Source organism: Chiloscyllium plagiosum, unplaced genomic scaffold (assembly GCF_037043375.1).
Source record: "Chiloscyllium plagiosum isolate Xiang-an unplaced genomic scaffold, Cpla_swu_hap1 HiC_scaffold_11, whole genome shotgun sequence".
Classification (NCBI taxonomy): Eukaryota; Metazoa; Chordata; class Chondrichthyes; order Orectolobiformes; family Hemiscylliidae; genus Chiloscyllium; species Chiloscyllium plagiosum.
Genome location: NW_028270149.1, coordinates 68,985,112 through 69,012,053, shown reverse-complemented (window position 1 = coordinate 69,012,053; position 26,942 = coordinate 68,985,112). Strand labels below are relative to the sequence as shown.

The 26,942-nt window shown below is 40.0% G+C and overlaps 1 long non-coding RNA gene and 1 pseudogene across 1 annotated transcript in view; one reads left to right on the top strand and one right to left on the bottom strand.

Annotated features, from left to right (window-relative positions):
* Nucleotides 1-7,841: 7,841 nt before the first annotated feature.
* The window catches only part of LOC122557479 (uncharacterized), a 79,498-nt gene continuing 60,397 nt past the window's right edge, over nucleotides 7,842-26,942 (bottom strand). Inside the window, exon 4 of the long non-coding RNA XR_015758676.1 lies at nucleotides 7,842-8,737. This is a non-coding gene — a long non-coding RNA (uncharacterized LOC122557479). The remainder of the gene's footprint in view (nucleotides 8,738-26,942) is intronic.
* On the top strand, nucleotides 19,973-20,817 carry LOC148148822 (uncharacterized; annotated as a pseudogene).

Genomic DNA, 26,942 nt, shown 5'->3' with positions numbered 1-26,942 from the left:
TTACTGCTTGTGAGGCTTAAGTAGTGTTCTGATTAGCACTGTAAACTCAATAGGTATGCTACTTCAAGCGAGACTAAATTTGTAGCACACAAAACTTGTCAGGGTGCATTCAAATAATATTGAATGTGGGTAAGGGTTGTTGGTGTGGTTGCATATATTTATATGAGAGACAGGGCATCAGATATGATAAGCAACTCTTTCACAAGGAGGAGGATACTCAGGAGTAGGATAATTGACCATCAGTTACTATTCCATCCACTCCCATCATACTCAATCCCTCTCTTTGTCTCACTGCAGGAAAAATCAGCACCACCCCACTTCCCGAGACTGATATCTCCACAGCATCTTGACTGACCTACCAATAACATCTTGATTAGTTGCATTAGACCTTCAGAACTGACTTTCACCCAAACGCTGGACTGTGAAGACTCTGTCCAAAGTGGTAAGGGGATGAAGTGTTGTCTGTGTTGGTCTGACAGCAGGCACAATGATGAGGTGAATAAGCACTATGTGAAAGATAAGATTAAACAATCCCACAACCAATGGGTTGATCTCAATTTATGAATGATAGTGGGCAATTAAACAATTGACTGGAAAAAGAGTTTTCACAAATATCCCCTTTGTTAATGATGGGCAAGTTTGACACATCAGTGTAAAAGATAAGGCTGAAGCATTTGCAAGCATCTCCAGCCACCAGCTCCGGGTGGTTGATCCATCTCCTCCACCTCCAAAGCCCCTAGCCTCACAGATGTTGGCCTTCAGACAAATTGACCATATGATATCAAGAAGTGGCTGAAGTTACTGCTCTGGGTCCTGACAAACATTTTCTCGCAATAATACTGAGGTTTTGTGCACTAAAACTAGCCGTGCCACTAATCAAGCTGTTCCAGTAAGTTTCAATCTGGTATCTACCCAGCAACATGGGACATACCGATACATTCTGTCCACAAAAAAACAGACAGATCCAACCCAGCCAACTTCCGCCCCATTGTCAACAAATCAATGGAAAGTGTTGTTAACAGTGCTATCATGAGGAATGTTCCCAACAAAAAGCTGCTCACTGATGCACAGTTTCGATTCCAGCAAGTTAACTTGGCTTGTGATCTCCATAAAGCACAGGAGAAAAGTAAGCTATGTGGCCCTTCAAGTCTGCTTCACTGTTCACTGAGATCATGGGCAATTTGATAATTCTCACCTGCACTTTGCTGTCTTTTCCCCATCCTGTAAAAGTGAAAGGCAAGGCTGGTAGCTGTAGGGAATGCTGGATGACTAGAGAAATTAAGGTCTGTTCAAGAAAAAGAAGGAAGCATTTATCAGGTAAAGACTGCAGAGATCGAGTGAATCCTTAAAAGAGTATAAAGGCAGTAGGATAAAAGGGAAATCAGGAGGGCAAAAAAGGGACATGAGATAGCGTTGGCAAATAGGGTTAAGGAGAATCCAAAGGGATTTTATAAATAAAATTAAGGCCAAAAGGGTAAGTAGAAAGAGAATAAGGCTCCTCAAAGATCAGCAAGGCAGACTATGTGTGGAACTGCAGGAGATGGGGGAGATACTAAACAAGTATTTTGCATCAGTGTTTATTGTGGTAAAGGACATGGAAGATACAGAATGTGGGGAAATAGATGGTGACATCTTGAAAAATGTCTATACAGAGGAGGAGGTGCTGGATGTCTTAAAATGCATAAAGACTGATAAAAACCCAGAACCTGATAAGGTGCAGCCTAGAACTCTGTGGGAACCTAGGGAAGTGGTTGCTGGGCCTCCTACTGAGATATTTGTATCATAAATCATCACAGGTGACGTGCTGGAAGAATGGAGGTTGCCTAACGTGGTGCCACTATTTAAGAAAGGTGGTAAGGAAAAGTCAGGAAACTATAGACCAGGGAACCTGATGTCGATGATGGGCAAGTTGTTGGAGGGAATCTTGAAGGACAGGATTTACATGCATTTGAAAAGGCAATGACTGATTATGGATAGTTAACATGGCTTTGTGTGTGGGAATTCATGTCTTACTAATTTGATTGGGTTTTTCTGAAGAAGTAACAAAGAGGATTGATGAAGGCAGAGCGGAGGATGTCATCTGTATGGACTTCAGTAAAGTGTTTGCCAAGCTTCTTCATAGTAGACTGGTTAGCAAGGTTAGATCTCATGGAATACAGGGAGAACTAACCATTTTGATACAGAACTGGCTTGAGGATGGAAGATGGAGGGTGGTGGTGGAGAGTTGTTTTTCAGACTGAAGGCCTGTGGCCAGTGGAGTGCCACAAAGATCAGTGCTGGGTCCACTTCTTTTCATCATTTATATAAATGATTTTGATGTGAACATAGGAGGTATAGTTAGTAAGTTTGCAGATGACACCAAAATTCGAGGTGTTGTGGAAAGCGAAGAAGGTTACCTCAGAATACAACTGGAACTTAATCAGATGGGCCAATTGGCCGAGGAGTGGCTGATGGAGATTAATTTAGATAAATGTGACGTGTTGCATTTTGGAAAGGCAATACAGGGCAGGACTTGTACACTTAATGGTAAGGTCCTGTGTTGTTCTGCTGAACAAAGAGACCTTGGAGTGCAAGTTCATAGTTACTCGAAAGTGGATTCACAGGTAGATAGGAGAGTGAAGAAGGCATTTGGTATGCTTTCCTATATGGGTTAGAGCATTGAATACAGGAGTTGTGAGGTCATGCTGCAACTGTACAGGACATTGGTTAGGCCATTTTTGGAACATTGTGTTCAATTCTGGTCTCCTTCCTATCGGAGAGATGTTGTGAAACTTGGAAGGGTTCAGAAAATATTTACAAGAATATTGCCAGGGCTGGGGTGTTTGAGCTATAGAGAGAGCCAAAATAGGATGGGGCTGTTTTCCCTGAAGCATTGGAGGCTGAGGGGTGACTTTATGGAGATTATAAAATCATGAGGGGCACAGATAGGGTAAATAGACAAGGTTTTTTTCCTTGGGCTAGGGGAATCCAGAACCAGATAGCATAGGTTTAAGGTGAGAGGGGAAAGATGTTGAAAGGATCTAAGGGGCAAAGTTTTTACTCAGAGGGTGGTGTGTGTATGGAATGAGCTGCCAGAGGAAATGGTGGAGCCTGTACAATTACAACATTCAAAAGGCATCTGAATGGGTATATGAAAAGGAGGGGTTTAGAGGGATATGAGCCAATGACTGGCAATTGAACCAGATTAATTTAGGATATCTGGTCGACATGGACAAATTGGACCAAAGCGTTTCCGTACTGTACATTTCTAAGACTTTATACCCCTTGATCCTTTCTGATTAAAGATTGATCTATCTCAGCCATAAATATTCTTAATCATCCAGTCTCAACATCTTTCTCTGGGATAAATAATTGCACAATCTGAGAAAGGAAATTCTTCCTCATCGCCTCATTACAAAATTGGTCCAAACGTGAACAAAGACCTAAATCCGAGAGTTGAAGCGTGGGTGACTGCCCTTGACATCAAAATTAGCATTTGGGCAAGTGTGGCAGCAAAGAGTTCTGAAAACAGTGGAATCAATGGGAAGCAGGGTATGAGGAAACTTCCCATTGTTTGGAGTCATAAGCACTTTCCTTTGTGTTGGGTGTGATTGTTAGAGGTCAATTGTCTCGGCCCTTGGACATCACTGCAGGAATTCCTCAGGGTGGTGTCTCTAGGACCAGTCACCTTTTCAGTTGCTTCATGATGAAATCAGAAGTAGGGATGTTTGATGCTAATTTGTACAAATGTGAGATTCCTCTAGTACTGAAGCAGTCCATACTCATGTGCAACAAGACCTGGATAACATCCAGGCTTGAGCTGATAAGTGGCAAATCACACTGGCCAGCATTTCTGTGGTGAGAACAGCCATCTCCAAAATTGGAGAATCTAACTATTGGCTCTTGATATTCGATGGTATTTCCATCACTGAATCCTCCACTATTAATATCCTGGGGGTTACCATTGATTAGAAATTGATCCAATCCAGCTATATAAATGTTTGGCCATTAAAATAGATTTGCAGTGAGTAACTCATCACCTAACTCTTCAAACTCTGCCCACCGTCTATAAGGCACAATCAGAACTGTGTAATTCTCTCTACTTGCCTGGAGAATGCAGCTCCAATAATGCTCTAAAAGCTCAACGCTGTCCAACAGAAAGCAGTAATAGGTACAAAGTGCACAAATGTTCACACCCATTATCACTGATGCACAGTGTCAGCAGCGTGTGCTATCTACAAGATACACTGCAGTAACCTACTAAGGCTTCTCTGACATCACCTTCCAAACACCTAGCCTCTATTAGCTAGAAAGACAATGGCAGCAGATATATGGGAGCAACTCCACTCATACATTCCCCTCTTTGCTGTGCCCTATTCTGATCTGAAACTATATCACTGTACCTTCAATGTCCCTTCACTGTCACTGGCTCAGAATCCTGGAATGCCCACTCTAACAGCAGAGTGGGTGTACCCACTCCACATGGACGGCAATGGTTCAAGAAAGAAAGTGGTTCATGATAAACGTCTCCAGGCCAATTAGGAATGGGAAAAAATGTTGACCTATTCAGTGACTCCTACATTCTGTGAATGATTTGTTTTTACAAAATACAATAGTGCCAAAACTAATGTATCTGGATTTCCTGTGGTAGTGAATCCCATATCCTAATTATCTCTGATAAAGAACTTCCCCTTGAAATTCTTATTGAACTATTAGTGATGATCTTTTGGATAGATGATTCTTCATTTAGGTTTCCAAGCACATTTTCCATCATTTGCAAACATAACTTTATCATTTTAAATTTGTAGCATCTCTTTGCCTTTCTAATTTTTAAAAATTCATTCCTAATCTCCTCACATTCACTTTGCCTGTCCTCTCCACTGGTGTATTTATATTTAGTTAGAGTATTTTTCTTTAGTTGTAAATTTATCCTTATTTCTCTATTAATCAATGATACATTAATGCCAGCTAAGTTGTTTTTGCATTTATTTAATTTATATAGTTTATTTCTCATTAACTCTAACCATTACGGTTTTAGTTATCTGCCATTGTTGTTTTATTTCTGTACCAGTATTCTTTTCACATTAATTTCACTCTGTTCCATTTCCATCCTCTTAAAATCTGATTCCAATTTATTACTTTAGTCTTTGTCTTACTTGTATTGTTATAGTTCTTTATATGAAAGCTTGTCAACTTGTGATCACTTTTGCTTGAAAATTACTTGATGCTTATTTTTCTTAACTGATCAATTTGGTACTGATGAATCTATGCTAAACATAGAATTTTGAAGGATATCATGAACAGATACAAGCTGGTCTTCTGAGGTACTTTTTAATGTGCCACAGATTAAGTTTTTGGAAGAAAGTATGAGGACTACACTTCGTCAATGAACAAATTCGGAAGAAAACAATTTTTTTTAAAAACTAACCTGAGGCAAAGATCTGGTCATTCCAAATTAGAACCTTGATCAATGGTCATTATTTATTGCATGAAATAATTAAGTCATCAATCTACACTGTGGAAATATCCATCTACATCCAAAGATTTGCTTAGTTTAGACATAAATCAATTCTTTCCTATTTGGTCTTTTTTTTTATTTTTACCAATCACAATTGATATGATCTCATTTGAGACCTGTAACTCTTTTTCAAAAAAAATCCAGTTATTTACTAAAAGAATGAAGTTGCAAGTTGCCGTGACTTAAAAAGGAAAGAATTTTCATTATATTAAAGTCACAAATCCAAGTCTAAATACTGTCATGGGTAATCACCTGTACTTTTAAAACTCAGAGCAAACATAAATTTAAAAAAATATGAAAATCAGTCATTTTTAAACTATAAATTATACACTCAGTGGCAGATAAATAAATAAGGCAAATCTTCTGAGACAAAAATAGAAATTGCTGGAAAAGCTCAACAGGTCTAGCAACACCTGTGGAGAGAACTCAGAGTTAACATTTCGGGTTGAGTGTCCCTTCCTCAGAATTGAAATGTTCTGAATTGTCTTAGCAGTTCACTCAGCATATGTGTCATCAATCTCAGTTATGAAGTTCATCAAAATTCTGTAATCCTCACAAGAGACTTTTAGCTCATTTTCCATATCCAATTTAGCCTAATTCCCCCTGACAGCAGCATGCAACCAACCTGGCTTCCACAGATAATATTTCACCAAAAATGACAAACGTCTATAGAACCACCTCCAATCTAGCAGTCAGCATAGATCAACTGATCCCATTTTCAAGAAACAGAACTATCTGCGGCAATTGTATATTTGCCTATTCTTAGCTTCTAGATCCAATCTTATCTCCATCAGTCTGCCAGAATTGCAGCATTGGAGTCATTGACACCTCTGGATCTGTGTTTCTTTTATGTTTTCAGATAGTTTCAGTTTCCACTGAAGTTTTGATTTCTAATTTTAGTTTCCTTTACGAATGGGAAGAGTCAGTTTCCTTTCTCAAGTATCCTTTGCAGTTTTCCTTTTCATATAGGGTTTGTTTTAAAAAATATATGAACTTTAAAACCATAGACTCCCTCAGACAACCTGAAACCTAATTTATTTCAAACAGCTTTATCAGTACTTTGTAAGTGAAAGAGCAACATCTATGGGTACAGCACATAGTGTGAACCAGACAGGAGACAACTAAATACTTTCAGAAAAAGCCACAAACACGTACAATTGCCGTGTTATTATCATTGTAAATCTATGACAAAAGCTATTTCTTGCCAGTTGCAATAGCAACAAAAGAAACTCAGTGACAGTGACTTTCTGCAAAAGATAACATGTAAAAGGAAATTTTGGAATTTGTGAGTAAAACATCCCTTTGTCAACTATATCATGCCCAGAACAATTCCCTATCATTTGACTGTCAGTCTTTAAAAAGTAATTACTTACAGAGCAGTTAAAATTGATTAAACTCTTCTTGCTAATTTTATTTGAGTTATGTGCCAAATGCCAAACTGTCTTTTATGTTACATTCAGAAAGCAATAGAATACAAAATATTTTAGAATAAAATGAGTGTTCAGAGAAATCTTCAATAATCCTGGGATAAAGATAATGCAATAATGATCTGCAGTGTAAAACTGACTGACAATGTCACTGATGGGATGATTCAGATCATTCCTTAAAGTATACTTCTTTAACCAGTTATTGCTTACTTGTGCTAAAATATTTTTAAATAGCTGACTGTCAAGTTTAACACCATCTCGGTGCATTGACTTGAAACATTAGCTGTGTTGTTACAAACGAACATTGTAGTTTTTGTTTGACATGTCTGTCCACATAGAGCTGCTGCAAGTGGTAGGAAAACCAACAGTAAGATAGGAGCACTTGCTTGACCTAAACTTCATCACTTTACCTGTTGAAGATGCACCCATGTATAGCATAAAGTCCTTGTGGTAGTGAAATCTCATATTCACAATGAACACATTTTCCATCATGCTGTAAGGCATTATCACTTAAATAAATGAGAAAGATTCAGAACTGATATAAAAGGTCAAATCTATTCAAACATGAAGAGGTGTTTGCTGGATCTAGCATGCCAGTTCACTATGTTGTTTGAGCTACTGCTCATGCTGAACTTTTGTTGCCACTATCCCTTTCAAAAGTTCAAAAGGACAGGGACTTGATAAGGTGTTTGAGTAAATCCTGATCTAAATAGAACAGTCTACTTTAGTTAATAGGATATAATTCATTACATGCTAGTAGCTAGTTATATGTTACATTAAAATGAGAGTTATTGTAATAAAGAATTTGAAGAGAAACAAATGTTAGGTTTGTGAAGAGGTGCGACCAAAGCTGTTCTGCCCACAATTCCACATGACATTCATCATAGTGGAAAAATATTATGATATTTCTCTTTATTATCAGTTTCAGCACTTTTCTGAATCATAATGTTTGTCTATGACTACATTTATCATTATTCTATTTCCAAGTCTCTTCCAAATATCTACTCTACAAAAATGGAAGACTGGTCGTTTTCCAGTTGGAAGATTGTTGACTCTGATTTTTTTCCTCATAGTGTGATGTCCATGAATCCCTTGAATTGTCAAGTTTCCCTGTTAAGTCAATCTCAATCAATCAGTGGTGCACTATTAACCTATGATGGGACAAAGATCTTGCAGTTCCTTTATCTGAACCCTTTGGCAGAATGAACTGTATAAATATGTACTGGTCTGCAGTTCTTGGATGACTGGATCTTCTATATTTAGAGTTTTTGATGCATTCTTGTTGCCCCTGACAAATATCTGACATGGTCATTCCTGTCATTGTGCATAACAAGCTTTTATGATGGTCAGAAAGAGCAGATTATAGTGCACTGAGCCATCTGTTGATGTCAAAAAATGTTTGCTTTCCTGACAAGTATTCTCTTCATGCAAGATCCAATGCTCTTCTTGCTTTTCATTAGGGAGTGGCGCAGGGGATCTATAGTAGTTGACAAACATAGCAAACATTGCACATAATGGGCATGAATCCCTAAGAATCTTTGCAAATCCTAGACTGACTTTGGAATGGAGAACCCAATAATGGCTTCAGTATTTTGATGATCCTCCATTCAATTGTTGATGATGTGTCCCAAGAACTGAATAGATTCTTTGAAGAATTCACATGTATTATTCGGGGTGAGCTCCTCCATTTGTAAATGCTTCAAGACTGCTTGCACTTTGTGATTATACTCTTCAAGTATTTTCCCCATGCATCATCCATCTGCATATGACTCCCGTAAGATCTTGTAAAATACCGGTCACGGATTGAGGCAATCTGTTGAAACAAATTGTCTTAAATGGAGTTATGATCATAGAAAGCAATCTTATTTTCTTGGTCAATGGCACTTGCCAGAATCCTGGATAAACATTGAATTAAAATTCTATATTTGGATAGTTTAGTTACACTTTTGTCAGGTATAAACATAGGGTAGATTCCTCTGACCACCACCTCACTTGAGTTATTTAAAGCCCATGTAAATTCATCTTGTACTGTTAAGCTTGGATACACTAACTATTACAAAGGTACACCCAACTTGCAAAACTTTCCACATTCTTGTCATTTCTGCATATTATTTCTCAACTTGCTTTAGTATGGATACATAGACAGAAGGGCTAGCATTTTTCTTCAACCTAATGAATCATAGATCTTTCCTTGAATCATTGAATCCCTACAGTGTAGAAGCAGGCCATTTAACTCATTGAGTCCACACTGACCCTCCGAATGCACCCCGTACCCTATCCCTATAACCTTGCATTTCTCATGGCTAATCCATGTAGCCTGCACATCCCTGGACACTATGGGCACATTTTTGGACTGTGGGAGGAAACCAAATCACCCAGAGAAAACCCACACAGACACAGGAAGAACATGCAAACTCCATACAGACAGTGCCAGAGGGTGGAATTGCACTTGGGTCCCTGGTGCTGTGAGGCAGCAGTACTAACCATTGAGCCACTGTGCAGCCCCTGGTGCTATATTCAATATCTAACGTCCTTAACACTTTATATAACTTAAGGTATTCTTTTTGAAGGGAACCCTCCTTAGGTTCTACTGTTTAACTTCTATCTCTTGAGCAGAAGTGAAATCAATGCATTCAAGTGAGAATTTTTGTGAAGTACATAACTTTTCTTCTTGTTGATGTCTCCTATTTTGGAGCGCTTTTTTGTTACCATAACTTTTTAAATCTTAAGTGGTATGTCTCTTGGGCCATTTAGTTGCACTATTGTCAGGTGTAGACAGTATTTTCTTAACCATGGCTTACTATCACTCAATCAACTATCTAACAGCATCTAATTCATAAGATGACCACTAGCATAAATATCAGCTTACCAAAATGTAAGTTCTGGATCAACTATTTTCCCAAAGGAATAATTTCAATTTTTCTTCTGTTGTAAACTATTCTACCTCATTAGCCTCTTTGTGTGGATAGAAATTTGATTTTTCTTTTCGGAAGTTGTGTCTCACTTCTGCATATTTTCTAAAAATTGCTTATTTTAAAATTGGGCACAGTTTGTGTCATTGGACTAAATTTCTTAAAATGTTTACTGTAAAAAAATGTTACGGTAAAGACTTGTTTTGTATGCAACTCATACTTTAAACAACAGAGATGAACATTACCTTGTATTTTATACACGTCTCATACCTATGGAATTATAGACCCTGTAGTAAACAGTCTATCGTTTCTGAATAAAAACTGAAAGAAGTCTGGATGTTGAAAATCTGAAGCAAAAACAGAAATTGTTGGAAAAGCTCATCAGGTCTGGCAGCATTTGTGAAGAGAAGTCAGAGATAACCTTTCGGGTCCAGTGACTGTTCCTCAGAGCCTCCTCTATAGTTGCTCTCCGTATCCTGTACCCCAGTTTCACTGAGTAATGGTATTCGCATGGTTCTTTCCTCAGTTTTCAGAGAGATTCTTCAATCGACCATCTGCATTAAAACCTATACCAGTGATGATTCCTCCTCCTGGCCATGCCAGAATAAATTTCCTGGAATCTTTAGAAAGCCAAAGGATATGTCTCTTCATTCCCTCCCAAAGCCCTCAAAGTGATAACTTTCAAAGTGATACAGCTTTTCTCTCTGCTAGCTTCATAGAATTGCTGTATATCTGCAATGTACATGAATTTGTAAAGAAGCCTGATGTCAAGAATGGCTTCCTCTGCTCTCTTGTCCATGGTTATATGAAACACATTCACCTGAATATCTAAATAAAAATACTAACTACCTATTCTTGACCCCAATCCCCTTCCATCTTAGGAGTAATTGGACAATTTACAACACAACTTTTCGGAGTCTGATCCCCAAAACTCCTTTCAGAAATTTCAGAGATTCAAGTTCACAATAAAGGCAGACCATTGCTTTTGCCACCAAGCAAAACTATCTTGCATGTTCTTATCAGTAAAATTAATCTAAGTCATAGAATCCCTACTGTGTGGAAGCAGGCTATTCAGCCCATCGAGTCACCACTGACCCTCCAAAGAGCATCACATCCAGACCCAACCCCCTTATCTCTGTAAGTCTGCATTTCCTATGGCTATTCCACCTAACCTGCACATCTTTAGTGTGGGAGGAAACAGGAGCAAATTCACACAGACACAAGGAGAATTTGTGAAGTTTGCATGGACAGTCACCTAAAGTTGGAATCGAACCTGGATCCCTGATATCGTGAGGGAGCAGTGCTAATCACGTGCCACCCTATTCATTTGTCTTCCTTTCATTTGTAATACCAAATTGTCAAGCTTACTGTCAGACAGGTTTCAGGCTAGATCAAATGATCTCCTTCAATTAACCTAAATTAAACATATAGTTCCAAAGTAAACCTTTGTAAACCTCAAAATTGTAACAATGTTAAATGGCAGAAGAGGCATGTGATTTGCAAAGCAAAATGTTTCTGCAATCAGCAGATCAGACCAAAGCTCTGTAGCCCTGTCACATCCAATCGTTATTGATCAAAATTTAATCAGATGAGGAAGCTCCATAAACATTGAAGATGTCAATGAAGGGAGAGCCGGGTAATATCAGTACAAAATACAGGGCTGTAACACAATAAATCAGTTTCATCCTGAAGGTAGAAGTTCCATCTTGGCCTCCATTTGACGTCCTCAGCATCACAGAACCCTGCTTTTAGCCAACACCATTCAATTTACAGTGGGAAGATAGAGAAGTGATGGTTGGGCCTCTTGCTGAGATATTTGGATCATCGATAGTCACAGGTAAGGTGCCGGAAGACTGGAGGTTGGCAAACGTGGTGCCACTGTTTAAAAAGGACGGTAAAGACAAGCCAGGGAACTATAGACCGATGAGCCTGACCTCAGTGATGGGCAAGTTGTTGGAGGGAATCCTGAGGGACAGGATGTACATGTATTTGGAAAAGCAAGGACTGATTAGGGATAGTCAACATGGCTTTCTGCTTGGGAAATTATGTCTCACAAACTTGATTGAGTTTTTTGAAGAAGTAACAAAGAAGATTGGTGAGGGCAGAGCAGTAGATGTGATCTATATGGACTTCAGTAAGGCGTTTGACAAGGTTCCCCGTGGGACGCTGATTAGCAAAGTTAGATCTCATGGAATACAGGGATAACTAGCCATTTGGATACAGAACTGGCTCAAAGGTAGAAGATAGAGGGTGGAGGGTTGTTTTTCAGACTGGAGGCCTGTGACCAGTGGAGTGCCACAATGATCGGTGCTGGGTCCTCTACTTTTTGTTCTTTACATAATTGATTTGGATGCGAGCATAAGAGGTATAGTTAGTAAGTTTGCAGATTACACCAAAATTGGAGGTGTACTGGGCAGCAAAGAGGGTTACCTCAGATTACAACAGGATCTGGACCAGATGGGTCAATGGGCTGAGGAGTGGCAGATGGAGTTTAATTCAGATAAATGTGAGGTGCTGCATTTTGGGAAAGCAAATCCTAGCAGGACTTATACACTTAATGGTAAGGTCCTCGGGAGTGTTGCTGAGCAAAGAGACCTTGGAGTGCAGGTTCATAGCTCCTTGAAAGTGGAGTCGCAGGTAGATAGGATAGTGAAGAAAGCGTTTGATATGTTTTCCTTTATTGATCAGAATATTGAGTACAGGAGTTGGGATGTCATGTTGTGCAATAGGCCACTGTTGGAACATTGCATGCAATTCTGGTCTCCTTCCTATCAGAAAGATGTTGTGAAACTTGAAAGGGTTCAGAAAAGATTTACAAGGATGTTGCCAGGGTTAGAGGATTTGAGCTATAGGGAGAGGCTGAACAGGCTGGGGTTGTTTTCCCTGTAGTGTCGGAGGCTGAGGGGTGACCTTATAGAGGTTTACAAAATTATGAGGGACATGGATACTATAAAGAGACAAAGTCTTTTCCCTGGGATTGGGGAGACCAGAACTAGAGGGCATAGGTTTAGGGTGAGAGGGGAAAGATATAAAAGAGACCTAAGGGACAACTTTTTCATGCAGAGGGTGGTTCGTGTATGGAATGAGCTGCCAGAGGATGTGGTGGAGGCTGGTACAATTGCAATATTTAAGAGGCATTTGGATGGGTATATGAATAGGAAGGGTTTGGAGGGATATGGGCAGGGTGCTGGCAGGTGGGGGACTAGATTGGGTTGGGATATTTGGTCGGTGTGGGCAGGTTTCCATGCTGTACATTTCTATGACTCTATGAAAACATTAAATACATTGGTTATAACAGATTTTGTTCACTGACAACATTCCAGCTGTAGTAGTGAAGAATTGTGGTACAGAGCAAGCCAAGCCCTTAGCTAAGCTGTCCTAGTAGAATTTATAATTGTGACATTTAGCTGACAATTGTCTAGGTATAACTTATCTGCAAAAATCAGGACAAACTCACTCCAACCAATTGCCTTCTATCAGTCTACTTTTGGTCATAAGGAAAATGATGGAAGGTGCCATTGACAATGTTATGAACTAATTCTTTCTGCTCACTGATACTCAGGCTGTTCATTTTCAGATTTCATCACAGCCTTGGTTCAAATATGACCAAAATAACTGAAATGTAGAGTTGCTATGCAGATGATTGCCCTTGGTATCAAGATAGCACTTGACAGTGTGGCATCAATGAGTCCTAGCAAATTTGAAGTCAATGTAAGCCAAGTAAAAGCTTTCCAATGTTTAGTTGTATACATATGATACAGAAAGATGGATATATGATTGTTGGAGGCCAATCAACTTAGGCTCAAGTGGGCGGCACGGTGGTACAGTGGCTAGCACTGCTGCCTCACAGCACCAGAGACCCGAGTTCAATTCCTGATTCAGGCGACTGACTGTGTGGAGTTTGCACATTCTCCCCATGTCTGCGTGGGTTTCCTCCGGGTGCTCCGGTTTCTTCCCACAGTCCAAAGATGTGCAGGTCAGGTGAATTGGCCATTCTAAATTGCCCGTAGTGTTAGGTAAAGGGGTAAATGTAGGGGAATGGGTGGGTTGCGCTTGGGCGGGTCGGTGTGGACTTGCTGGGCCGAAGGGCCTGTTTCCACACTGTAAGTAATCTAATATCAATTTCTTAAGGGTAGAGTCCTAGGCCCAGTCATCTTTAGTTACTTCATCAATAATATTGTCAGCATCATGAGGTGAGGAATGGAATGATCACTGATGATTGCACAGCATTTAGTTTGATTTGTAACTCCTAGAATATTGAAGCAATTCAAAGTTTGTGTAAAGATTTGTAGCTTGGGTGCCAGTTGTCGTGGTTTTGGGTATGTCTCAGTGATATCTTCAGTGCTTTGGAGCCTCCTATGAAGCGCTGTTGTACTTCTGGAATTTATTTGGGTTCCATTTCTGCTGCCTCTGGTTGCCGGTTCCAGTTGTTTGTTGTAGTGGCCAGTATATTGGGTCTAGGTCAATGTACTTATTGAAGCAGTCCATGTCTATGAAAAGTGAAATGTTTTCAGGCTTGTGGCAAGTTGGAAAAAAACTCTTGCACCGACTGCAGTTACCATTTCCAATGAGGGGGAATCTTCCTTGATATTCAGCTACATTACTGAAATCTCCAACATCACAATTTTGGGGATTGTTAGTGATCAGAAACTGAACTGGAACAGCCATATATCTACAAGGCACATGTCAGGAGAATTCTGGAATATTCGCTACTTGCCTCGATGAGTACAGCATTAACAATACTTGGAAGTTCGACACCTCTCTGAAAAAAAAGCTCACTTGATCAGCACCCCATCCATCACCTTTTAAACATTCAACATAACATTAACATAATGTTGAATGTTTAATGGTTCAAACTCCTCAAATTCCAAACTTAATCGCACGCTGTGGATTTACAGACACTACATGGACTCCTTGTACAAGATGGCTCACCACCACCACTTTGCAATTGTAAATTAGTGATTGGTAATAGTTACTGGATTTGTCAGCGATGTTCACATCCCATGAATCAATAAGAAAGGATAAGAAAACTTTGAGCAGTAAGCTGTACACTATCATGGTCATACAGAAGCATGCTCCAGGCTAGATGAATAAATGGTTCAATGGAATGTAAATATTCCCAAAAAGAGAGAGCACTATTTAAAGTAAAACATTAACTTCATAACAAATGGGCAAAAATATAAAATAGCAAAATGCAAATTCAAGATTGTTGTTTGGAAGAGCTTCTAAATACAGAGTGATTGATATCTGGAATAATCTTCACAATAGGATATGAGAAGCAAAGACCCTGAAATCATGCTATGAATGAAGGATAACCATTGGTTTTTATGCCAGAATGCAGTTTTTAGGCCAAATATTGTTCTTCACCTATCATTATTTATATTGACTTTATGAGTGAACAAATAAACAATGCAGAAACATTTGTTTCACTTATATCACGCATGCTCTGTGCTATGATAAAAACAGTCTGACTTAATTAAGTGAAGGAGATAAATAATCAAGCGTAACCCTGGAGATGAAAAAGATCAAGTCTTCAGAATGTCTCTCAGTGAAATTTCTTCTTGACTGCCTAATGTAATCAAACAGCAATCCAAGCTGGTGCAATAATGCAAGAAATATTATACATTCCAATTAATTCAAACTTCAGAGATGACATTCCTATGGTCGCAGCAGAGTGGAATATTCAAGATTTTTTCTACACGTTAGTCATCAGAACCTTTAACAGAAACAACTTTAAGTGACTATTGTATATTTTCTCCAAGCCGACTGTGATAATTGCTGCTTGCCTTTTGTTCATTTGTTTCAAAATGAAGCCCCTTCCCCATAGTATTATAAATCTTTTACAGCATATGAACAAGGTTCATAACCCAACAGGTCATTTACTGATGTTTATGCACCACATCAAACTGATTCCCTCAACATATTTTTATTCCTTTTTCCCTCATGTGTTTAACTAGCTTTACATTGAATTCATCTATGGTATTGACCTGAACTACACCTTGTGGCATTTACTTCAAATTCCCCCCAAATGTTGCTCCTGAAATGCCTAGTGGGTTTATCAGCAGCAATACAGTGGCAGTGGGCAGCACAGTGGCACAGTGGTTAGCACTGCTGCCTCACAGCGCCAGAGACTTGGATTCAATTCTTGCCTCAGGCGACTGACTGTGTGGAGTTTGCACATTCTCCCCATGTCTGCATGGGTTTCCTCCTGTGGGAGATTAGAAATGCTGTTTTTTGTAGTGGGGGGAAGGGAAGGGGAACATTATACAAACAGTCATGGAATTCTTGTAGCATGTAGCATGTAGCACGTAGCATACTTAAGGCTAAGACTTTAATGAATATAGAGAGTCTTTTAAAGAAAATAGTTTTAAGTTAGGAAATAACTATGAAGGGTTGTAGCTGACCACAAAAAGAAGCAGCAGGAGCATTTCACAATAAAGCTTATAGTAAGATAAGAGAAACTGGAAAAAAGAACAAGCTGTAACAAACAAGGAACAAAGAATGCAGACAAGGACAGCAGGATGGCCAGATAAGAAAATAACTAGAGAGAAAAAAACAAGTGAGGTAATCGGCTTATGATGGGATGGGAAAAGGGAGGCGTGATTCCGCAATTTGTAAACTGAATAAGAAAGCTAACAGGCTCTGTTTTGGCACGCATTTCTGTTTGATTACAGAAGCATCCGGTGCTTGCAAGCCTGTAATAAATTGTTCTTGTTTCCAAGGCTTTGTCTCAGGCTGATTGATTTGTGAGTGAGTTCTGTTTCTCACAATTGGGGGGTCGTCCGGGATCCAAAACGCCGACCGCTCGATACTCTTGGGACGACGGGGGAGGTGCACCTCGCCGATTTCGGTGATCTCCGACTCCCTTGCTTGTCATTCACGGTTTGGACGAGTACGATGCGGACTGGGAGACCCTGGAAACAAGGCCGGCAGACGGGGCGGGTTCGGTCGGGCAACTCTTGTGCACAAGACCCGGGTAGGAAAAGGTCTTAAAGAATATATCCGGGCGACCAGGAGACAGCGGTATTTGCTGCAGGAATTGCCGCGGGACGGGGGCACACTGAAATGACCAGGTAACTCTGTGCACAGACCAAGGTAAGAAAAGAGACCTTTAAGTATTGCCTTGGTGGTCGGGCATACGAAAGTACGGGGAATTGGCGATATATAAAATTAAGCATATGTCAATGGAAAACAGCCCGTGTCAGAAGGGCTGGTAGCTGAAGGGCTACTGAGGGTGCACTTCGTTACCATCTTATGGCCAGATGTCCAGAAAAATATTCAAAAGCTAGAGGAGTCGTTGTGGGAAGCTCAAAGTGTCTGTGAGACAGGGGTCTGTGTGTGAGAGAGAGAGAGAGAGAGAAAGATCTGTCCAGCAAGTAAAAAGTTTAACCCTTTGTGATTCGGTTTGAATGCACACTTGTTTGTTGGTGATTGAGTGTTTGTGCTTTGTTCCCTGGAGCTTGAGATACGGGACTGTTTTAAATCTGATTTCTACTATGGAAAGTTTAACACGATTTCTTTTCAGGTTAAGGATTTTACAGATTATGAAATAAAATGTTAACCTTTTAAAGGTCATCACTGCCTTACTATCAGTTTCTAACTAATCTCTTTTATCCTTACATAAAAGTGATTTATGGGGAGAAGTTGAAGTCTCAAAAAAAAGCATATAATTGGTCAGATTAATCAGACGAGTAAGGTGTCTAGTCAGGACCCTGAAGGGGGTGTGGAGGAAGGTGACACTAGACCTCGTTAAGATTAATTAAACTTGCAATAATGGGAGGCACAGGGAGTTGCCTGTGTAACAATCGATCTGTAAATAACATTAAAGGGGGATATATCCTGCCCGACAGTTCTTTGGGGAGAATGTTGGGTAATTGGGAACACAACTCCCAGACACGGGAGAAAGATAAGGCTACAATGATAAACTATTGTTGTTTCGTTTGGACTAGAGAAAGTATTAAGGTGCCTGGTTTTTTATTTGGCCAAATATGGGTCTGATGAAGATTGGCTGTGCCAAATCTAAATATATACGTCAATCGGAAAGAAACATACAGTCAAGAAGAGTCAGAATATGCGGCTTGTTGGATAGGGAGCGTGGGAGTAAAATGATGTCCATGAATACGGAGGAGTCAGGGAAAGAACAGAAAAAGAATGAACAAGGGAAGCCACAATTGGATCCCTTAATGTGTTTGCCGCCCCATACACTACTCCCCGGAACAAGCCTACAGCTCCCGAAGTAGAACCGAGTCCAGACATAGAAAGGGGAACAGACTCTGAACTAAAAGATACAGAACCTGGGGGTGGGGGGGCACCCAGAGTCACTCAAGCCACCACACATAAAGGAGGGGCAGAGATAATGGAAAATGTAAAATTATGTCCCTTACGAGAGGTTCCGATTGGGGAAGGTACAATCGGATATGTAAACACTCCCTTAACTAGCAGTGAAGTTAGGGTCTTTAAAAAGGAAATGAAAAGTTTAATAGAGGATCCGGTTGGACTGGCCGAATAATGAGAGCAATTCCTAGGGCCTAATTTATATACCTGGGGAGAACTGATGGCAATTTTAGGAATGTTATTTTCAGGGGAAGAATGAGGTATGATTAGAATTTACAGGAATGGGAAAAGAAGCACCCAGTTGGGGAAGAAGGGGCCCCAGCAGAACAGAAATTCCCAAATGTTGACCCTCATTGGAAGAATAATGACAGAAAAGATAGGGAGTCAATGAGGGATCTACGAGAAATGGTAATATTAGGAATTAAAGAGGCGGCACCTAGATCACAAAACTTTGTTAAGGCCTTTGAAGTACGACAAGAGAAGGATGAAATCCCTTCTGCATTTCTTAAAAGGCTCAAGGAGGCCACAAGGAAATATTCGGGAATGGATTCCGATAATCCGATAGCACAGGGACTCTTAAAGATCCAGTTTGTAACTAAATCATGGCTGGACATACAAAAGAAATTACAGAAATTAGATGAATGGAGTGAAAGGCAGATGGAAGAACTGCTATGTGAGGCACAGAAAGCATATGTGAAAAGGGAAGACGAGAAGCAGAAACAGAAAGCCAAAATGATGGTGGAGGCAGTAGAAGAAATAACAAAAAGGAGAATGGGATCAGGGGATAACAGGAAGGGTAGGGGAGGACACGAAAGACAAGGGTCAGATACCCGGGAAAGGAGGCAACAGGCAGGGTGTTACCATTGCGGGAAAGTGGGGCATTTTAAACGGGAATGCCCGGAATTAGCACGAGAAAGGGAAGCCGTTTCCCTAATGACCTTAGATGAAGATTAGGGGAGTCAGGGGTTACTTCCTCCTGAGACCCACCGGGAACCCTTGATAAATTTAAAAGTGGGACCTGAAGGAGAGGAGGCAGTATTTTTAGTGGACATGGGAGCGGCACGATCATCCCTAAGGTGTTAAATTGACTAACAAGAATCTCAGGGTTTCCGGAGTAAAAGGTGAGGAATTCTTGGTGTCTATTTTTGAGCCAACCCTAATTAGAGGAAATGATGAGGAAGTGACAGGACAATTACCAACTGTAGAGTTCAATGATAAGTTTTTAAAGAACTATATTGTGGCGCTTCTTTGTCTGTCCTTAGGAAGAAGGGTCTGTTAACCCAGACACCTCCACTTGAGTTCGCAGTACATCGGATACGACCGGGTGATTGGGTCCTGATAAAGACCTGGAAAGATACCAAACTGCACCCAAGCTGGGAGGCACCATTCCTAACCCTCCTGACTACTGAAACATTTGTCCGAACTGCTGAAAAAGGGTGGAGTCATCACAGTTATGTTAAGGGCCTGGTGGATGCTCCTTCCCCTCCGGCAGAGTGGCAAGCACATCCTACAGACAACCCTCTGAAAATCAAGCTGAGCAAAAAGAATGGACTGCGATAAGAGACTATTAAGTATTGGTTAAAAAAACTGATTCCCAAAACAATTGTAAGTGTTGCATGGACTCACTCCTCCCTGGCATACAAAGGGTTAGGGAATAGACAGATAGGGTTGTGAGCTGAAATGAGTGGTCGGCTTTATATTGTCACAATAATATTGGCGCTAGCTGCCAAGGGGGGAGGAAATCATTTTACCACGTTATGTCAGAATTATGCTAAACTAAAGGGGCATACCGACTGTTGTGTATGTGCGGAGATCCCACACCATGGGGAATCCGGAATTCCTCTCACGGTAATATCACTTACCAAAGAAGAAGTGGACGATGTACAACAATTTGACTCGGACTCAAATGATACAACTTGGAGATTTGAAAGGGGTAATTATAACTTTGTGGGATGGTTCCCTCGACCAGCCCCCGAAAACCCTGGGTGCTATCGATGGCCTTAGAGTTTCCCCACCAAAAGGAGCAGTAAATACCACTTGTCTCTGTAATCAGAATGATACCGCACCCTTCCGATTAGGAAAATCATCTTGTGTCTACACCAGCCAAGCCACTGCCGCGACCATTCCCCGAATATTGAATGGGACATATTGGGTGTGTGGCTTAAAGGCCTACCCATTTATCCCCGGCGAGAAGTACGTTTGGAGTGGCAGATGTAACGGGAATGGGTGCTGGGACTATCCAGTTCAGACACTACCTCAAAACCAGAAAGGCTGGAGTGGCTGCTGCTACCTCGCCTATATAATTCCCCACTTGAGGCTGTTAAAGAGAGCCCCAAAGATACCCGGGAATAAACAGGGAGGAAGGCGAGTAACCCAGAAGGTAACCGAAGGAGATCGCCTCCTCTGGACTTTGATACCTATGTATGGGACCGCTCGAGCAGGAGTAGAAATACAGAAGTTGGCGGCTTCCCTGGAAGAGTTGGCCAACAATACTGCTGATGCGTTGGCCGAAACCCAATCCCAAGTAGCAGCCATAACGACCGAAATGATTGCCACTAGGCTAACGCCCCTTCAGAACAGGATGGCTCTAGATTATATTCTGGGAGAGAAAGGTGGTACCTGTGCACTAATTGGGGAAGGTGGTTAGTCAATCTAGCTATCTATGGATTATTGATATTAGTGGGTCTGGTGGTAGGGTTCAATGTCCTGAAATGGGTAATGAGCCGACTGATGACATCCCTTGGGGAAGGAACCCAAATACATCATCAGATGCTTTTACAATCAGCAGGTGATATGCAACAAAGAGAAAGTCAAAGAATACTTCTAGAATTCGAGGGATGAACAACACAAATGTAAAATGTAAGATTGTGAACCTCATCGCCAAAAGGCGCAAGAGGGCAGAACATAAGAAAATGAATTAAAGGAGACTTAATAAGTGCAAAAACAACAGTTAGAGAAAAAGAAAAAGGGGGAATTGTGGTAGATTAGAAATGTTGTTTTTGCAGATGGGGAAGGGGGGTGTAGTCGCGGGAAGGGAAGGGGAACATTATACAAACAGTCGTGGAATTCTTGTAGCATGTAGCATGCAGCATACTTAAGGCTAAGATTTTAATGAATATAGAGGGTCTTTTAAAGAAAATAGTTTAAGTTAGGAAATAACTATGAAGGCTTGTAGCTGACCACAAAAAGAAGCAGCAGGAGCATTTCACAATAAAGCTTATAGTAAGATAAGAGAAACTGGATAAAAGAACAAGCTGTAACAAACAAGGAACAAAGAATGCAGACAAGGACAGCAGGATGGCCAGATAAGAAAATAACTAGAGAGAAAAACAAGTGAGGTAATCGGCTTATGATAGGATGGGAAAAGGGAGGCATGATTCCGCAACTTGTAAACTGAATAAGAAAGCTAACAGGTTCTGTTTTGGCGCGCATTTCTGTTTGATTACAGAAACGTCCGGTGCTTGCAAGCCTGTAATAAATTGTTCTTGTTTCCAAGGCTTTGTCTTGGGCTGATTTATTTGTGAGTGAGCTCTGTTTCTCACACTCCTACAGTCCAAAAATATGCAGGTTAGGTAAATTGGCCATCCTAAATTGTCCATAGTATTAGGAGAAGGGGTTAATGTAGGGGAATGGGTCTGGGTGGGTTGCGCTTCAGCGGGTCGGTGTGGACCTGTTGGGCCGATGGGCCTGTTTCCACACTGTAAGTAATCTAATTCTAATTCTATTATAATTCAGATGCACATGGGCTCTCTCATCATCCATTCAGTTAAATCATTCTTGATTAGTACAACTCAAATGATGTTCGACAATATGCAGCAGAACATAAGATGTCTTTGCACTTTGACTCATTTGTGCTATAATCCTTTCAATAGTTTAGGCATATGATTAATTCACTGTACACTGTAATTTGAATTCTGTCATGGGTGATAGTCATATGATAGTTATTTTCTGTTTACAGGCAGAAGCTACTGAAGCCAATACAAGTAGCATGGCTTCGGAAGTGTGCAGTCGAAATGGTGTGGATTTTGAGTTTTGTAAGGGAGCTAGCTACTATAAGAAATATCCAAATAATTAAAAACTTCAGTCTGCAACTCTTTACTGTTTGGTGAGTCTGTGAATTTCTTGTCCCTTTTTCTACTAACATGAAAGGCAATGTTAGGCACAATTGGAACTTCTTCCAGTCGTAACGGCAAAATTGCAAGAGAATCACAAAGCATAATATAAGACCTGAATTAAGAAGAGTAACAATTTTGATAATGGTATAGTGTAAACAGTGTTAAAAGCTGTACTGCAACTACATCTCATTTGAGAACCAAAAGAGACAACTGGAGAAATTTTGAAGATCCATTTTGAACCCTTTATTAAAGTTTCTTTTATAAAAGGTATGTGCTCAGTATCAGGTCAAGGTGAGAGGAGAAATTTTGATTAACAATTGTACTGAGGTATCTTACCAAATCTGGAGAGTTTGGCCAACTGAAAGGTAATGTCATTAGCAATATAATTTTTTTTCAGAATAAGAGATCCTGCAGTGTGAGCATTTCTTGTGAAAGGAGAAATTTGCTTTCAAAAAAGTTAGCAACTTTTGCAAAAGCACTGAATCATCAGCTTCAATGTATTAATGGAAGAAATGTCAAGATGTTGCATTATGTTGAGAGACAGTTTAAGCAAAACATGAACAACATAAAGTAAAAAGGAGAGGAATATTTCCAGGTGGTCCTGCAGAAAGGATAGTGAGTAAGATGTAAATATTATGGAGGCCACCATGAGAAAGAAAAGGAAATGTGTCTGACATGGAAAAAGCAATGGTCTAACTGTAAGAAGCCATTTGGCTGCAATGAAACAGAGCAAATCTCTCAAGATGGCTACAGGAGAGATGCTGATTTTGATGAATCACTCTACATTATAGAGCAGTGTTAAAAATCATACAACACCAGATTATAGTCCAACAGGTTTAATTGGAAGCACAGTAGCTTTTGGAGCAATGCTCCTTCATCAGGTGATCATGCCTGATGAAGGAGCATTGCTCCAAAAGCTGGTGTGTTTCCAATTAAACCTGTTGGACTATAACCTGGTGTTGTGTGATTTTTAACTTTGTACACCCCAGTCCAACACCGGCATCTCCAAATTATAGAGCAGTGGCATCATGCAGGCCTAAGGTAATAAACAGTTTGTGACTGTTAGAATACTGATCTGCAGACAGAGAGAAGCAAGTGAAGATGTAGTGTCAGATAGACAGAAGTGCTACATGTAACTTAGAGCTTAGCAAATGTATGTGAAAGGGATTCATGGTGATGCCCAAAAAGTGAGGTTATCAAATGTAAAGCTGAGGCCATTTAATACACTGATACTCACCACAAAAGGACAAACAACATTCAGAACATGAAGCAATGGGAAAAGATATATGCAGTTCCAGATATAAACATTAAACAAAATCGACTCATCTAGCTGAAACAAATTTAAAGCTTGAACTGATAGCTCTACGCACATCAGAAAATGTTTGGACTATTGCTGAATAGATTCTAAAAAAATTTACAAAGATGTTTTCATGGGTCTTGGATATATTCCTAAAGAATATCATCTTGAAGTGAATACACTTATAAAACCAACTCCACATCTTCTCAGAAGAGCTCTAGCTGCCCTTAAATCCAACCTGAAGGACAAGATAGAAGAACTTGTAAAGAAGGGACTTATCAACAAAGTAACAACTTTGACAGACTGGATTAGCAGTATGGTAGCAATGATAAAACCTGAAAGCTTGACAGTGTGCATAGACTCGAAGGATCTCAGCAAAGCTTTCAAGAGAACTCTCAACCCTATCCAACAGTTGAAGGAATTTTGCCACAACTTGTGGCATGGCATGGTGGGAAAACCAGCTGTATTTGTATCCAGGCCATTAAAACAGACTGAAAGACATTTCCCAGTGAAGAGACACCACAGCAGGAATGAGCAGAGCAAACTTTTGTACATACAGCTAAAAGGCCAGAACATTTTGAAGGTATGTTAATGCAATTTGTGTTCAGGGACAAATTTAATATGGGACAGAATGGAGTGTATCAAGATATTTTTTCATGAGTGATAATTGTCTTTATAGGCATATTAATTGGGTAGCTTGTGTCTGCAATTGATTGTGCATGCAATATTTTTTAAGAAAGGGATATTTAGAGAAATCCATTTGTACACTGTAATTTGTGTATTTTGGCTATGGTTATACGACTGCTTAAGTAGTTGCTTTCTGTACTGGAACAGAAGCCCTTAATGGCAGCACATGCAACAAATGATTGATTAAAAGCACCCATTGCTTTCTCAGTAACACTATATACTGCGCTGTGTGCCTAGAAGTTGTCTTTCTTCAGTTCTTCTGGTTTATGTTAATTGGACAGAAGGCCTGGCCTTAAGCTAGGAGCTGAATCTCCAAGCAGTCAGCCATGACATCAGTTATTACATTCAAATATTGCAACGAGAAATGAAGCATTGATATGATGATTCTGGGTATGAGGCATTCATGCACAAAATCCTTCATTTTGCATTGCAAACCACCAATGAATTAATTGAATGGAAGGTTTTGATAGTTTTAATGATAACTGTAGAGTTAAAAGTAACCATTTATTTGAAATAATATACCCTTCAGGTACATTTTAACACTGATAACAGAAAAAATACTTTAGCAAATGAACCTTGCCCAAATATTTGTCATCTTCGACAATGGACACTTAGCATATAGGAGAGATGTATATTGCAACGTGGAGCACCATATAATTTCAAACACTTATTTCTAATCACCACTTTTTTTGGGTTACTAATTTAATTCACCTCGTTGCCTTTGAATTTTACCAATCATTTATTGATACTTGACTACATGACAGTGTAATGAGCAAGCGTCATAAAAATACTTATAAGTTACATTTTATACAACAACTTGGCATATGGAATATGATCTCAAATATCGGGATACATGAGTAGGAACAAAATAAAATCACTATTACAGTGCATAAGGAGGCCATTCAGCTTATCATGCTGTGTTGCCTAGTGCCAATCTCCTGTCTTTTCCCCATATCCTGCAAAATATTACTATCAAATCCCCTCTTAAATGCTTCAATTTGAACGCATCTCCACCATATTTCCAGGCAATGCATCCCATGTCCTAACAGCTTGTGTGTGGAAAAAATTTTCTCATGTCACCTTTGCTCATCACTTTTTAAATCTATGCCCTCTTTTTGTTTTTGTTTCTTTTACAAGCTGAGACTGCTTCACCCATCCACTCTGTCCAGCCCACTCATGAGCTTGAAAACCTTAATCAGATCTCCTCTCAACCTTTTCTCCAGACAAAACACTCCCAATTTCTTCAATCTAACCTCACAGATGGAGATTCTCATACCTGGCACCATTCGAGTAAATTGCTTCTGCACTTATTCCAATGCATCCGCATCTTTCCGATAATGTAACGCCCACAACTGTATACAAAACCTCAGGTGAAGTTTAACAACTTCAACGTGACCTCATTGCTCTTGTACACTGCCACCCTTAAAACAGTGGTTGCTTTATTTACTGCTCTCTCCACCTGTCTTGCCACGTTCAATGATCTGTGTACATAAAAACTCAGGTTCCTCTGCTCCTGCATCCCTTTTCAAATTATATCCCCTATTCTATGCTGTCTTTTATTGAGGTTCCAATCAAAGTGCATCACCGCATAATTCTCTGCATTGAATTGTGTCTACCTACTCTACAACTTGTCAAAGTCTTTTTGTAATCCCACACTATCTTGCTCACAATGCTTCCAAATTTAGTGTCAACTGCAAACTTTGAAATTATCCTCTACACACCAAAACCCAGATCACTAATATATATCAGAAATACCAATCCCCAAGGAATGCAACCTGCAAACCTTTCTGCAATCTGAAAAATATCCATTGACCATTACTTTCTGTTTTCTACCACTCAGCTAATTTTGTATTCACATTGCCTGTTCCTCACCAGTCTATTGTGAGGCACTGCATCAAATGCCTTCTGCAAATTCATGTGTACTATGTCAAATGTTTTATCTCATCAACTCTTTCTTCTACCTCTTCAAAATAACCCTTTTAGAAATCCATGCTGACTCTTCCTAATTACACCACCTTTTTCCATGTGACTGCCGATATTATCTGAATAATTGTTTGTAAAGGTTTCCACACTCCTGATGTTAAACTAACTGGTCTATAACAGCCAAGATTAGTCTTATGACCATGTTCAACAATACCACATTGTTGGCACTTCTCCAGTATTCTGGACCTCCCCAGAGTCTTGCCTTGGACAGTAAAAAAGACAGCATCATTTCTAGTTAAGGGACCTTGTAGAGAGACATACTCAGCTTCTCCACTCGACTAAGTAAGATGACAGCAGTAATGTCTAAAACAATGTTGTGCAAAATATTAGGGACAGTTTCCTCAGTAGGTGCCCTGGGCTGGTTCAGTGGAGTAGAGTTAGAATGGATGAAAGGAAAAGAATACAATATTGTGTGGTGTTCCTTCAGTTCCATTCAGTGCACTGCATTACCTTGACTGACATGATCAGATCCTATTGTTTGGTGTAGGCATGTAGTTTGGACTGTGGCATTCCCTGTGAATTACATGTTCCTACTAACGAATGAAATGTATGTGAACCTGTGATTGAAGAAGCCCATGCCCTTTCAGTTAGAGGCTACACTTATGTAAACTTGCGTCTTGAGGAAGCAACTAGGCCAGTCATAACTAGTAGCTTCCAACAACTGTCTAGAAGTGTAAGAGAGGAGCAGGT